A 15,892-nucleotide genomic window follows, 5' to 3' on the forward strand; every position below is an offset into this window, starting at 1 on the left:
TAAACTAAAATTAAACAGCTGTTTACATAACACCCTAAAATATCTGTATAGAAACCAGCAGAATCACTTCCAGCGTCTACATATCTATTACTACAAATGTGTGATACGAAAATTTTGATGGGAGCTCAGTAGAAAAGGCAACAGAATTTCTCAAACACAAACCTGCAGCAGCCATGGGTTCTCTGTTACTATCTGCAGTTACCAAGTTTTGCTTAATATATTATGGTTATTTTTAAAAACACAAATAATAAATGGTAAAAAAATATTTAAAATAATAATACTGTTTGCTTAGGAGCAGGTAAAATGCAAACAGTAGGAAGGCAGAGCTCTACAACCTCACTTTTTACTAATGGTTCTTGCATTTATTCAAGCACAGAGCCAGTGAACTCAGCCAGTCAAAAAAGGACACACAGTATGATTCCACTCCTAGGAGGGATTTGGAAGAGTGAAATCCATAGAAAGTGGAATGGTGGTTGCCAGGTGCCGGGGGAGGGAATAATGGGGAGTTATTTTTATAGGAACAGTTGGAGCTTGGGAAGATGGAAAAAGCTCTGGGAACGGATGGTAGAGATGGCTGCATAACAACATGAATGCACTTGATGACCCTCAACTGGACACTCAAACGTGATTACAAAGGTAAATTCTGTTGTGTATTCTTTTACTGCAACTTTTAAAAATAAATATCTATTTGTAAAGTCACAAGAGAAAAAAACTTTAAATTGAGAAAAATCCTACCCACTGACTTAATCTTTCCGGCAAATTAAAGAAAAATTTCCGTTATTCTATTTTAGTGGCAGAATGGGAGTGTTCTAAGAAGCATGATCCACATACTAATGCAATAGCAATGTCCTGAAAAGATGCATATAAATTGGTCCCATGACTAATTTTTACAAGCAAACAGTTGTAAATCTGTTGATATTAAATGATATAGAAAGTTTTTATATAGGCTTTCTATATACACATAAACAAGAGGAATATAAATGAGCAAAATTTAACACACCATAATAATGAGGTTTCATGCGTCATTGTGAAAACACTTTACTACAATATCTACTAATAGCTTATACAAATTTACCACTCTTTCTGCATTAAAAAATACTAGAAAATGTATGGAAGAACCAACTAGGAAGACTCTATTTGTAATGAAAATGTGCTACAAGTTTGTGCTATTTACTTTCAAAATGCTTTACTACATTGCTTTATGTACCTAATGAACAACCCATAAACTATTTCTCTCTTCTATAACAGGAAATTAATATAGAGAAATTAATGCCTTTTTTTGCCACATCACCTATGATGGTGTGGTTTGATGGGTATTTAATAATACATCTTAATATTTTGTAACTAAAAATATAAGGATTTTTATTTCCTAAAAAATTATTGATTTACTTTTCTGCATTTTATTCTCCTTGAAATGAAAAACTAAAGTTCAACCAGTTCACAACTTATGAACTTGTCGTAATCCAGAAATTTATTTGCAAATAATTAATTTGAAATTTAGAATATCGCAGAGAAAATGTTACAAGTGCTGGTCAGTTTCCCAGCCAACCATACATAAGTCTGTAAACTTTAAATCTGAAGTCCAGCAGGCAATTATCAATCCTTCTACTCCATCACACCCAGGAGAGTAAATGCCTGAACTTAACAGCACTGAAGATAGTGTACTAATTTCCTCAATCTATGATTCCTACAGAAATACTAAGTCCCAAGGCCTAAACTTTAGAGCAACATTTAGTTGAGTTTCTTGTTAGAAATCAAAGTTCTCCCAACCTTTAGAAATCCATTTAGCTCTAGACAGGCCAACAGAAAGATTCTCTGGCATACAACTCTAGTTGAAGAAACATGGTCCAGTCCTCTCCAGTCCTCCCAGACAGACACATGGCCCAATACGACAAAATTCTTCTGATTTCTTGTATAAAACAGGAGCAAAACAAACTGCCTACACAGGTATACTAATGGAGGGTCCAAAACTTACCAAGATTAAGCTGACATTCTCCAGCCTGAAATTGGGTCTCTTAATCAGAAGTGCACATTAGAATCAACAGGGAAGCATTCTTAAAATTCACATACCCTGGTCTCCAACCTGAGTTAACTGAATCATAATCTCTGGAGATGTGTTAAAATCATACATATTTTGAAAAAGCCATGCAAGTTACTCAGATATACACCCTATCTTAAGAACCACATCTTTTGAGGACTTTACAAATAACTGTTCAATAACCACATACAACTACAAAAAGCAAACCAAAATCTGCGTTCTTGTTTCCATTCACCTGTCCATGAAGTAACAGAGTCAAATTCCACCCTCCAGCCCTGAAATAATGCATCCTTTTCTCTCTTCCACACAATAACACTGACTCAGAATCATTAACTCAAAACCACACATTAGAGAAGGCATTACTTTGAGGCAATCAGGGAAAGGCAAAGAACACCATAAAACTTTACTGTAGCATTAATATTCCCTAAAGCAAATGTTATGAATAAATTGCAAACTACAAAGCCAAGTATAGTGGAGACTGTTTGTGGTTTACCGAGAATCCATTCCCTCTTCCTAAATAGAATCCAATTATTATTTACACTTCCCTCACACAGCCCACGTACCTTAATAATCCCACCAATGCAACGACTAGTTCAAGAATAGACACAAGACCTAATTCTGACCATCAAGACTGGAGAGGAGACTTTCTGGGTTTCTGTGAAAGGTAAAGTCTTGCTCCTCTTGAGAAGGCTACAGGAAGCCATGTCTCTCTCTCTCTCTCTCTCTCTTCCACCTGAACAAGGATGTTGCTCCAGTGCCATCCTACAACCTTGGAGAAAAATAGCTTTAAGAGAAGACTACACTATGGCAGCAGAGAGACTACGAGAACCTGGATATTTGATAACACCGCTGAGCCACCAACCAAGAAGCTTACCCTACCTCTACCCTTGATAGCTTAGCTAAAATATTCCTTATTATTTAAACAAGTTTGCATTGGATTTTCAGTTATGTATAGCCAAAAGCACACCATCAACCCCCCTCCCATTTTTGTTGTTTAATCAACAACCTTTTCTTGTTATTGTACTAGCATTTAAATTGTTTCTTTTTACTCCAACCACTGAAGTCAGGACTTGTACCATTAGAAATTCGACCTGTTTCTGCTACAGAATCATAAAGTCAAGAAATAAAGTACAATGTTCAAAAAATTCCTTTCAAGTTCATTTTAAAGAAAAGACAGTTTAAAAACAACAAAAAGATCTGAGGTCTATAACAGGCCTGTTATAGTAGTTCTGAAAGTATCACCGTTTAGAAGAAGAAATATAAAGATGATGTTTTAAATTTCAAGTGGTAACTACATGTCACTAAATATAAACTCTATTTTTATAGATATACAAGCATTTCCATATTTTTATCCAAAGGGACATAAAAGTGAGATAGGTATCATAATTATTATATTATTCCAATTTTTTTTGATAGAATGGCAATAAAGTAAGTATTTTGAAAATATTTTTAATAACAAATGAGTCACCAATAAAATTCACTGAATTCAAATCCTCTTCTATTACCTAGAAGATACAGTGAAAATTCAAAAGATTTTAAGATAATTTGGTCATAATTTTACTGCTTTCCACTGAATACTAAAATCAAGATTCTAAATTTGTTAAAATTTGACTTATAAAAGAAGATTATGGGAGTTAAAAACATTTTAATAATATTATATTTCTTTCTACCTTCCACAACTAATACAATTATCTAGCATGAAGTAATAAGCATTCCATAATTGTTTGGATTTATTACTGCCAAAATCACTAATGACCACTCTTTGACCTCTGATCCATATTTCTGCCTCCTGAACATTCTACTTGGATGTCACTATCATTCAAACAAAACTGAAAGTCTATAGACTTAAACATTTTGCTATTTTTTTTTTAAGATTTTATTTATTTATTTGACAGAGGGAGACACAGTGAGAAAGGGAACACAAGCAGGGGGAGTGGGAGAGGGAGAGGCAGGCTTCTCGCAGGGCAGGGAGCCCGATGCAGGGCTCTATGCCAGGACCCTGGGATCATGACCTGAGCCAAAGGCAGACGCTTAACGACTGAGCCACCCAGGCGCCCCAAACATTTTGCTATTTAGATTGCCCTCTTTATCAAATTCTATTTCTTTCCTGATTTCTACAGAATTGCTTTAAAGTAGGAGTTCCAGACTTTTTTTCTTGATCATAACAACTGACTCAATGCTGAGATTTGACTGTATTAAATTTTAATTTTATTGCCTATTTATTCCGTTGTGCATTCACCAATTCTTTCATTTATTGAATAAATATCTGGGTAACTACAATACACCAAGTACTTGTGCTAGGTATTGGGGATGAAATGATAAGCAAAATAGACATAGTCCCTGCCCTGGTAGGGAAGTTAATATATTAATCAAATAAGGACAAACATAATTTAAAATAGTAATATGTATTGTAAATTAGGGACTGTTGTACATATATTTTTTGAAACTGGTATATTTTCAATCACCTTTTAATCCTTACTATTTACAATTTCTAAAAATTACCACAAAAAGGGATGTCAACCAAGCTGAATCCTCCAGCTCACAGAACTTATAATGAATGTGCTATCAGAACAGGTCATACAATCTGTGACTAATATGATTTATTGTGAAAGAAGTCTGCATCCCCAATAGCCATCAGATTGACATGCAAGGTTATTATGATGAAGTCATTTTTTAAAAAGACCTATTTCACATTTTCGTCACTATTTCATTATAAAAGCTACTTTGAAAAATGGCCCTAGCTTGTAATAAATCACATTTAAACATAGATCAGTCTATAACAGCATTATTTATAATAGCTAAAGAAAATTGGAAATAGCTTAAATATTGAAAAAATATTGTAATGCCCAATATATAACTGTGTATCTATCTATTCAGTGGAATATTAAGCAGACTTGGAAAATGGTTATGAAAATTTTATAATATAGAAAGAGATTATACAATATTGGTGATAATGATAACTAAAACCTATTGAAGGCTTTCATGGGCCAACATTTTAATATTACATACTAAGGAAAAATGATTTCACAGTTAAATTCACAAAAGATATATATACAGTACAAAATTTTTACATTAATCACAGTCCCAGCAATTCTGGCAACATATTCTCTTCCTCACTCCCTTCACACACTGCACACAAAGAAGATATAACAAATTAATATAGCAGGAAAAGTGTATCAGTTGAGATTCAGTTCAGCTCTACCTAACAAAAGTCAAACATAGCTTAAACAAAATTAAAATGTATTTCTTTTTCAAGTAAAATAAGTCTGAGGCTAAACAGTCCAAGTCCTGGTAAGGCAGCTTGACAAAGATGTCAGGAATCCAGGATGCTTTCAGTTCACTGCTATGCCATCCTTGGAGCATGGTCCTCATGCCCCGATCCTCATGGTCCAAGCTCTGAAGACATCACATGTGTTCTGTGTAGCAGAAAGGAATAAAGTGGGGGAAGCCCCCCTTCTGATAAATAACACACATCACTTCTGCTTACATCAACTGACCAAAACTAGTCATAGTTTTGGCCACAACTAACTGCAAAGAGAGCTAGAACACAATCAATCAAGTTTTGTTAATAAAGAAGGGGAGCCCTATCAAAACTCCAACAGTCTTTTCTGAAGAAATGGAAAAGCCAATCCTCAAATTCACACGGAACTGCAGGGAGCCTAGGATAGTCAAAAACTCTTGAAAAAGAAGAACAAAATGAGAGAACTTACACTTTCCAATTTCATAATTTGGTACAAAGCTACAGTAATAAACTGTGTGGTACTGGCATAAGGATCAACATATAGATCAGTGGAATAGAACTGAGAGTCCAGAAATAACCCATATATCTATGACCAGTTGATACTTGAAAAGGATGCTAAATCTATTCAATGGGGAAACAATAATCTGTTCAACAAATTACACCAGGATAATTGGACTTCCACACGCGCAAAAGATGTTAGACCTCTACATCATACTATATACAAAAATTAATTCCAAATGGATCGTTAGTTCATTTACTGTCCTTTCACAAAAGGACTTTCACTTTATTTAACTGTTTCACATGATTTATATTTCTTCTGCTATAACTCCCAGTTATACCACAATTCCAAATTCATACATATTTCCAAGGCACAGGGAACAGGGAGCATTTAGATTACATCCAACACATACATGCACACAAAATAACCACAAGTTAAATTATGACCAATAGTACCAGAAATTCAACCATTATAATTGCCCTCACTCACTTGTATCTTTTTTTTTTTTTAAGTGGGCTCCACGCTGGGTGGGGCTTGAACTCACAACCCTGAGATCAAGACCTGAGCTGAGATCAAGAGTCAGATGCTCAACCAACTGAGCCACATAGGCACCCCCCCTTGTATCATTTTTTGTAGTAATAACCTAAAGAAAATCGTTTTTTAGTTTTACTAATTTAGCTAAATATGTGTATGGACTAGTGACATTTGTATGTTGGTGCTATATAGCCTAAACACTCAAAGAAAATTAGTCTAAACTGAGCAAAATACACTGGTCATCTACAAAACTCCATATCCAGGGGCACCTGGGTGGCTCAGATGGTTAAGCGTCTGCCTTCGGCTCAGGTCATGATCCCAGAGTCCTGGGATCGAGCCCCACATCGGGCTCCTGGCTCAGCGGGAAGCCTGCTTCTCCCTCTCCCTCTCTCCCAGCTCATGCTCTCTCTCTCTCTGTGTGTCTCAGATGAATAAATAAAATCTTTAAAAAAACAAAACAAAACAAAACAAAACTCCATATCCAATCTGCTAGGATATCATACACGATTCATGTACAACTCTTCACATTTTAGAGGCTGGGGACCTTCAGAAATGAACAACGTTAAAGAAGAAGAAATATAAATCACCTGAAGCAGTTAAATAAAGTCAGAGTCCTTCTGTGAAAGGACAGTAAACTGAACTAAACATTTCCTCGGTATTTCTCCATAAAGCTTTCTGGATTTTCAAAACAAGGAATTCGGACTCAAATACAATCTGAGCCACATGCAGACAATTTCAGGGGGAAAAAAAAGCTAAAACTGCTTCACCTGAAAAATCTTAGCATTAATAAACATTTAACAATTAAAGCTGTTTAAAATCCAAATAGTTCCTACTGCAAAACTACACTCTTACAAAAGTTATCTTCGTATATTCTAGAATTGAAACGTAAGTTAGACACTGCTGCAAAGGAAGTATCACCACGGCTGGGGAGAAAATTCCTTTATCATTCGCAAATACTAGTTATATTACATCATTTCCTTTTACTTCTTTGTCTCTTTAAATGGGATGGTTGAAGTTGTATTTTTCAGGGACATATCTAACTGAAAACAAAATATGCAAGACTACCATAAATACTTTATCGTGACCCCAAATAACTATTTTAAACTATGGATGTTTCGATCTAAGCACTCTGCTTAGTATCTACTTTAAATTCTTTTCATTTTTTTTTAAATGTTTTATTTATTTATTCATGAGAGTCAGAGAGAGAGAGAGAGAGAGAGGCAGAGGCAGAGGGAGAAGCAGGCTCCCCGCCTAGCAGGGAGCCCGATGTGGGACTCGATCCCAGGACTCTGGGATCATGACCTGAGCCGAAGGCAGACGCTTAACCATCTGAGCCACCCAGGCGCCCAAATTCTTTTCATTTTAAGTAAAGGCATTAAATCTAGAAACTAAAAAATGATCACCACTTTAAGATATAAATATCTTATGTATGGCTTTACTATTTTTAATGTTTTCTTTTTCCTTTTTAGCTAAAATGTGAGAGTAAATACAGAACTTCTTTATTATTTTTTTAAGATTTTATTTATTTATTTATTTAGAGAGAGAAAATGCAAGTGGGGGCAGGGGGACAAAGGGGGAGAGAGAAAAATCTCAAACAGGCTCCACGACCCTGAGATCATGACTTGAGCTGAAATCAAGAATCGGACACTTAACCAACTCAGCCACCCAGGTGCCGCTTCAGATTTTTTTAAGTAATTTCTACACCCAATGTGAACGTGGGGCTCGAACTCACAACCCCAAGATCAAGAGTCACATGCTCTACTGCCTGAGCCAGCCAGGTGCCCCCAGAACTTTTTATTTATTTTCCTCAGAACTTTTTAAATATACAATCACCAACAAAATAAGTGACCAACAAACTGGAAAACAATCAAAATGACCTTGAACAACAGAAGTAGTCAACAAACGAATCAGAAGAATATCTAATGCAAGGAAACAAAGTATTATGTTATTGTTTCGGTCCTTTGGGCTGCTATACTGAACTACCACAAATTGGATGGCTCATACACAACGGAAATGTATTTCTTACAGTTCTGCAAAGGTGGAAGTCCACCATCAAGGCGCCAGCACGGTGCATTCCAGCAAAGGCCCTCTTCATGCTGGCTAGCTAGCACCATTTCACTGTGTCCTCACATGGTGGCAGGGCTTGAAAACTCTCTGCGCCCTCTTTCATAAAGGTTCTAGTCCCATTCCTGAGGGTACCACCCTCATGCCCTAAGCACCTCCCAGAGGTCCCACTTTGTAAGACCATCATCATCTTTGGGGGTTAGGATTTTGCCATACAAATTTGAGAGCGACACTAACATTCAGACCATAGTAATAATTTAATAATAATTTGTTTAGGGGTGTGCTTCTCAACACGCATCCTAATGTTCACATTAAAAATGAAGTCATCCTCTAAAAACCTGACTCAGGACCAGTCAGAAATCTGACCAGTTTCCCAGTTAGGCCTATGTCTCAGCAACTCCCTGAAACAAACTTCTCTTAACTCGGCCCTAAAACAGAAATGAAAAGGATAGCTCAATTATTTAGATTTCAAAAAGATTTTCTCTGTGAACAGGTGAAATTCATTACAGGAAGACTCTCATTTAAGGTGAGGCTTTTTTTTTTTTTTTTTTTGCATTTACAAGGAGCAACCTGGATTTAAGACTCAAGAGCAGCTGAGCGCTGCTAAAACAGAGCAGCCCTACAGCTGTGTATCTGACAAGAGTTCTGATGGCCCCTCTCACAGTACCTGGTAGCTTACTAGTTGACAGAAGTGGTCATTATATCCACCATTGATATCACTTGTGTGATTTATTTTGTCTTCACTGCTATTAGAGTTAGAGTTCTTCTGGTCTGTGTCCAATTCCACAAACAATGAGTACTATGTGTATGCTTGGGTAACCTTTGAAGGATCTGTTTATCATTAATGTAAATACATAGAATTTATCCTATGTAGCTCTTTCAGGAATAAACCACACTCCCCAGATAGACAAAGACTATTTACAAATTGCCATCTATGAGAATTATCACTAAAGAAGAAAAAAAGACTGATCTGCTCAAAGAATATCCTGATGAATTCTAAATCCCTATTTACTGCATCCGGTTTTGAGCTCCTCAGTTACAGGACTTAGAAAAAAAGTTTGAAAATAAGATCATGAGGAAAGACTAAAGGAATTGGGACTTTTTAACTCTGCAAAAACTAAAGCTATTTTTTAAGTTGCCAATTTTATTAGTTATTCATGAAACACAGATCCGACTGTCACTTTAAGAAAAAACATCAGGGGCACCTGGGTGGCTCAATCAGTTAAGCCCTGGACTCTTGATTTGGCTCAGGTATTGATCTCAGAATCGTGGGATCGAGCCCTAACATTGCTCCACACTCAGCACAGAGTCTGCTTGAATTTCTCTCCCTCACCTTCCCCCTATGCCCCTTTCCCTGCACGCACGCACTGGCGCACATACTCTCTCAACTCAAATAAGATCTTTTTTAAAAAAAGAAAAAGAAAAATATCAGGCCCCAATAAGCACTACCACCCTCACTAAACTTTCCCTTCCCATACATAGCATAATTTTGATTGGATCAATATTCAGTGCTTTCATTACTATAACCATGTAAATTATTACTTTTCTTTCCTATACAATTTTTTATTTTCTTAATAATTGCTTTCTCATTTGCTTCATTTTCTAAGCAACCCCAGACTCTCCAGACTTCCAAATGTCCTCTCAAGATGTCCATTCACATCAGTGTAGAAGTCTCTCCTGTCTGGATTGACTGACCTCGGTGTTGGGTGCAAAGCTGCCATTCTGTATTCTCCCTTCTCCATCATCCTAGGGAATCCCTTCTTCTCTCCCCTGTATTGGACCTCCTGCTTCCTGTATCCTACACTTCCTCATCTTAGTTTATTCTCCTGTTTCGTTCGAGCTAGGGCGACCACCTCATCAGTCTGCCTAGGACAGACTAATGGCTTTCGCACAAGTCCCAAATATGGAGCAATTCCTCCGTCCCAGGTAAGCCTAGATGGGTGGGCTGCTTACCCTATTGGGAGCCTATTGACTGCAGAAAGTAAATTTTTTAAAAACTTGCATGTCTAAAAATGTCCTTATCCCATTCTCACACTTCTCACACTTAAATTTGGGTACAGAATTCCAGTCTGGAAATCATTTTTTTCAAACATTAAACATTGTCTTTTAGCTTCCAGTCTTTGCTACTGAGAAGTCCAAAGCCTTTCTGATTGCTGACCCTTTGTTTTCTTTCTCTTTGGAAACTTTCTGAGTCTGGTGTTTGTCCCAAGTTCTGAAAATTCCACAGTGTACTGACTGTGAATCTTGATGTGAATTTATTTCCATCCATTGTGCTGGGTGGGGCCCCTCTATAGAGAAACTCATAACCTTCAGTTCTAGAACATTTTCTTGAATTATTTCATTGATAAATTCCTCCCCTCTGCTCCCTTTTGAAATTCCTATAATTCAGATTATTCAGAACTCCTAAATTGACCTATAATGTTTTCTCTTTTCTCTTTGTAGTTTTTGCTCTATTTTCTGAGAAACTTTTCCTGCTTTACTTTCCAACTCTTGTGCTGAGGTTTTAATTTTAGCTATCATATTTTTAATGTCAAAGAACTTTTTTCATTCTCTTCTTTTCCCTTTTATGACATCCTGATTTATTTCAGGATTCTCTCTTATCTCTGAGAATAGGAATAGTTTTCTTTTTGAAGTTATGCTTTCCCTACAGAGTCTGTTTCACGTAAGTTTTTTTCTTTTTTTTTTTTGGTCTGTTTGCTTGTTTGGAGCTATGCCTTATGCAGTAGAGGCTTTCCTTGGATACCTGGCAATCTTTGGCTTCCTATTCATGTTTTTCTATTCATCCCATATTAAGTGTGAGAAAATGAAAAGATGATCTGAAGCTCTGAACCCCTGGGTGAAGCCCACTGAACAATGACCTTCACTTTAGTGTGACTGCCTCAGCCCTCTACTGAAGGATCCCTGATGTCTGAGAAGACTTTTCTAATCTGTCTTTTGTTGTTTTTAAGTCGGTTCCACGCCCAGCATGGAGCCCAACGCAGGGCTTGAACTCAAGACCCTGAGATCAAGAACTGAGCTGAAATCAAGAGTCGGACACTTAACCTACTGAGCCACCCAGGCCCCCCTTCTAATCTGTTTTTGTGATGAACGCCTGTTCTGGGAGCCAAGTAGAAGTATTTATTTTCAGCATGAAATGCCCACCCTAAACTACATCTGTTATCACTCAACCCAGAACCTCTATTTTACTGAGAATAACCACCCAATCTTTGGGCACAGAGTAGGGAAGGGCATGAGAGTTCCTACTGGCTATAAAAGTTTCAGTCACTCCTTCATATTTTAGTCCCACCCACTCTTCAACTTTCAGAGGTTCCTGAAGATAACAATTTCTAAGACTTTTGAGGATTCTGCCGAGTAAACTGGGTAAGTCCTCAGCTTTCACTTTTACTGAGGATTCAATTTTCTCAGATCTTCTAAGTCAGTCATCACTCACCTGCCCACTTTTCAGCTTCTGTAATTTCACTGCTAGAGTACCCTTCCTGTTTTTCTCATCTGTGAAGGTTTATGACTTTTTAAAAAAATTCCTTTACTATAGTTTTAGGAGACTATAGAAGGGAATGAAATTATATTTGTGTTCAACTCATAATCGCCAGACTTTAACTTTGCAGGTAAGATTAAACACATACTAAACGTAAGAAAATTTTAACTTGAAAAGTTAAAAACTTGATTTTATCTTATTCCTTTAAACAGTAGCACCCTCTTCTCTTTACCTTCACCCCATGAAATACCTGTTTAAGATTGTCAACTGCTAAGGGAGGGAATTATAAACCACGACTTATAAGAAATCACTTTTGAAATAAAACAACATAAATCAATGAGAAAAGAAGTCCCTGACATACAAAAATATGATTTGCATGCAATGCTTTAAGATCAAATCTATTGCTTTCAGCCTTGTCTACAGCAAGTATAATGGCATTAATTCATTCAACCAACATTGCCAAATGCCTACTATGTGTCATGTATACTAGGATGGGGGGGGTGATATAGAAGACGAGTTTCCAAACAAATTAACCAATGAGAGAAAAGTTATGGAATAGTCAAAGATGTGCCTTAATCAGAAGAGACAACACTTCATTACAGCTGGAGCAAAAGATGAGTGTGGTACAAAAGGGCAACATGAGAGAATGGGGGGAGTGTGATGGAACTACTCCACATCTTGAGGTCTACGTTTGTCAAACCCACAAAATGTACACCAAAAAGAGTAAATTTCACTATATATCAATTCTGCAAATAATTTTTTAAATTTTTTAAAGGGGGAGACACCTGGGTGGCGGTGGGTTAAGTGTCTGCCTTCAGCTCAGGTCATGATCCCAGGGTTCTCGGATCAAATCCCGTATCAGGCTCCTTGCTCAGCGGAGGAGTCTGCTTCTGCCTCTGCCCCTCCCCCTGCTTGTGCTCTCACTCTCGCTCGCTCTCTCTCTCTCTGACAAAATTTATTTGACAGAGAGAGAAAGCATGAGCAGGGGAGCGGAAGAGGGAGAAGCAGGCTCCCTGCCGAGGAGGGAGCCCGATGCGGGACTCAATCCCAGGACCCTGGGATCACGACCTGAGCCGAAGGCAGACGCTTAACCATCTGAGCCACCGAGGTGCCCCCCAAAAAATAAATTTTTAAAGGTGAAAATGAGAAATAAATGAAAAGAAAATTATACACACACATGCATGCGCATGCCAGTAGGTGGGGAAAATCAAAGTAGGCACGGGTGGGGACAGAAACCATGGTGGACCAAAGGAGGGTGCTAAAAGCTGAACTAGATGAAAAGGACGTCCACATAAAAGGGCTGCATGGGATCACTTCTGGGATATTCTGCCAAAGATGTATCATCATGAGAAACAAACCCAAATTTAGCGTTACTACAGCTGCTGCAAAATAACTGGCCAATAATCTTCAAAAGTCTCAGTCATGAAAGTTTAGGAAAATCTGAAGATCTAGTCCAGACTGAATGAATACTAAAAGGCAGAACATCCAAATGCAACATGTGATTCTGAACTTTTTCTATAAAGATATTATCAGCACAACTGACAAAACTTGAGGGTCTAAAGATTAGATGATAGTAACACATCAATGTCAATTTCTTGATTTTAATACTTGCATCGTGGTCATGCAAAAAAAAATATAGAGAGAAAATACACACGAACATACTTGGGGATGATAGGAAATCAATAGGCAATTTACTCTCAAATGGTTCAAAGGGAAAGACACTGTACTGCACTTGCAATTTTTCCATAAGTTTGACACTGTTTCAAATTTGTGTTGTTTTGTAAGTGATGAAAAAGATTAGGAAAATGGACAAAGACTGTATCATTAAAAATTCTGCATGCCATGCTAAGGAATTTAAATGTCATTCCAAAAACTATTAGTAGTCATTGTAGGATATTAAGCAGGATGCTGACATGATCAAAGGATCATGTTGTGTTTTTTAAAAATCCATCTATTTGGGACGCCTCGGTGGCTCAGTTATTAAGCGTCTGCCTTCAGCTCAGGTCATGATCCCAGGGTCCTGGGATTGAGTCCCACATTGGGCTCCCTGCTCAGCGGGGAGTCTGCTTCTCCCTCTCCCACTCCCCCCCTCTCGTGCTCTCTCTCTGAAATAAAATAAATAAAATCTTAAAATATATAAAAATTAAAAAAATAAAATAAAAAAATAAAAATCCATCTATTAAACAAAGGCCATGGGGCACCTGCGTGGCTCAGTCAGTTAAGCGTCTGCCTTTGGCTCAGGTCATGATCCTGGAGTCCTGGGATGGAGCCCCACATCGGACTCCCTGCTCAGCTGGGGGAGTCTGCTTCTTCTTCTCCCTTTGCTCCTCCCCCTGCTCGTGCTCTCTCTCGCTCACTCTCTCGCTCTCAAATAAATAAAATCTTAAAAAATAATAAAATAAGATAAAAAATAAACAAAAGCCCTGGGTAGGATTCACAATATTTTCAGGTTAGGGACACATGTACTAGTACTAATGATGTTACAGATTACTTAGCATTTAATGGAGAAACAAAAGCATGATTAATAGGTCAAGAAGATCCAGGAATGGGATCCATTTAGATATGTTTAATACAGGCAAGTCAACTGAGCCAGATACACACAGAGGTTGAATAAAAATCAGGATAACCCATACTTAATTGAGATTACCACAGGAACACAGGCTAAAGAAACAAAAATGATCATACTTAATCATAACCTCATGCAATGTAATACAGCAACGACTCCTGGAGAAAACTGTTAACTTAGCATGCATCAGTCAGAAATGGGGTGACACATTACAAAGGCATGCAGCAAAAAGGCAGAAATAGAAATCACACTAGACTTGCAAATACTACTGTGGTTTTAACCATAAACTCTAGGAAAATCTTCATAAGTATGGAGCATGGAGAAGCTTTATGATATCATCCCAGTATGTCTCAATACCTGAGCTTTCAGTCTGTTTTTGTTTTTTTTTTTTTAAGATTTTATTTATTTATTTGACAGAGAGAGACATAGCGAGAGAGGGAACACAAGCAGGGGGAGTGGGAGAGGGAGAAGCAGGCTTCCCGCTGAGCAGGGAGCCTGATGCGGGGCTCAATCCCAGGACCCTGGGATCATGACCTGAGCCGAAGGCAGACGCTTAACGACTGAGCCACCCAGGTGCCCCTTTCAGTCTGTTTTTAAATGCTTCTTAGTTATAATTTTTGGTCAGGGCAAGGCCATACTTAGCTAGCAATACAATCTTAAAGTGGGGCTTTAGCCACTACAAGCTTTTCCTAATCTTTTTAAACAAATATTTTTAAATCTTAGGACAGATGTAAATGCTTGACTGCTGTTAATAAAGCAATGTGGGGCATTAGCCACGCCCAGGAAACCAGATATTTAAGGATGGGATTCTGGCTGCAGCAGAGCAACTGTGCTGCTTTCACCAAACCCTCATAAAGTCTGATTAGCTTTGTCCTATTTCCCAACAGCCATGACAATCTCTCAAATTCTGGACAAATGCAATGGTTAGAGAGGTAGCTTGACTAAAAAATGATCAAGCTCTACTGAAAACAGAAATGACTAGGTTAAGCAGGAGCAACTGCAAACCAGGAACTGCACATATAAACTCAAAGGCATGTATCAACTCTTACTGTAAACATGCATCCATCCACTCAGTGCAGAACTCCACGCCCACCTAATAAAGACTATAGCTTCTAGATGCTGCAAAGGGCAGGGCTAAAAGATGTTTAGCAGAGAAAGGATAAAGGCAAGTCATTCAATCCTCCACCTTTGGAGTCTGATGTAAATTGTGACGATATTCAAAACACTATGTGATAGAAGATTTTGGTAACAACCTTCTGCCACGTGACCAGTTCGAAGGCTCTGATGCTGCCTAAGGACTCTTAGCGTAGACGGGCATTTCCCAAACTCTCTAGGTAAAACAAAGTTAAAGAGGTTTCTGTACAGCACAACTTTTAAAAAACTTTTACTCTGACAATGAGTTTTGTAATAGCCAAAGATGCAATAAAACTATTTCCCAATCTTACGTATTCACTGAACTCTTAATCTTCAGAATA

General features: G+C 37.7%; 1 protein-coding gene across 23 annotated transcripts in view; it reads right to left on the reverse strand.

Annotated features, from left to right (window-relative positions):
• Positions 1–15,892, reverse strand: part of CDC42BPA (CDC42 binding protein kinase alpha) — a 330,638-nt gene that overhangs the window by 301,421 nt on the left and 13,325 nt on the right. The gene's annotated exons all lie outside the window — the stretch shown is intronic.

Source organism: Phoca vitulina, unplaced genomic scaffold (genome assembly GCF_004348235.1).
Source record: "Phoca vitulina isolate PV1807 unplaced genomic scaffold, GSC_HSeal_1.0 scaffold54, whole genome shotgun sequence".
NCBI classification, from domain to species: Eukaryota; Metazoa; Chordata; class Mammalia; order Carnivora; family Phocidae; genus Phoca; species Phoca vitulina.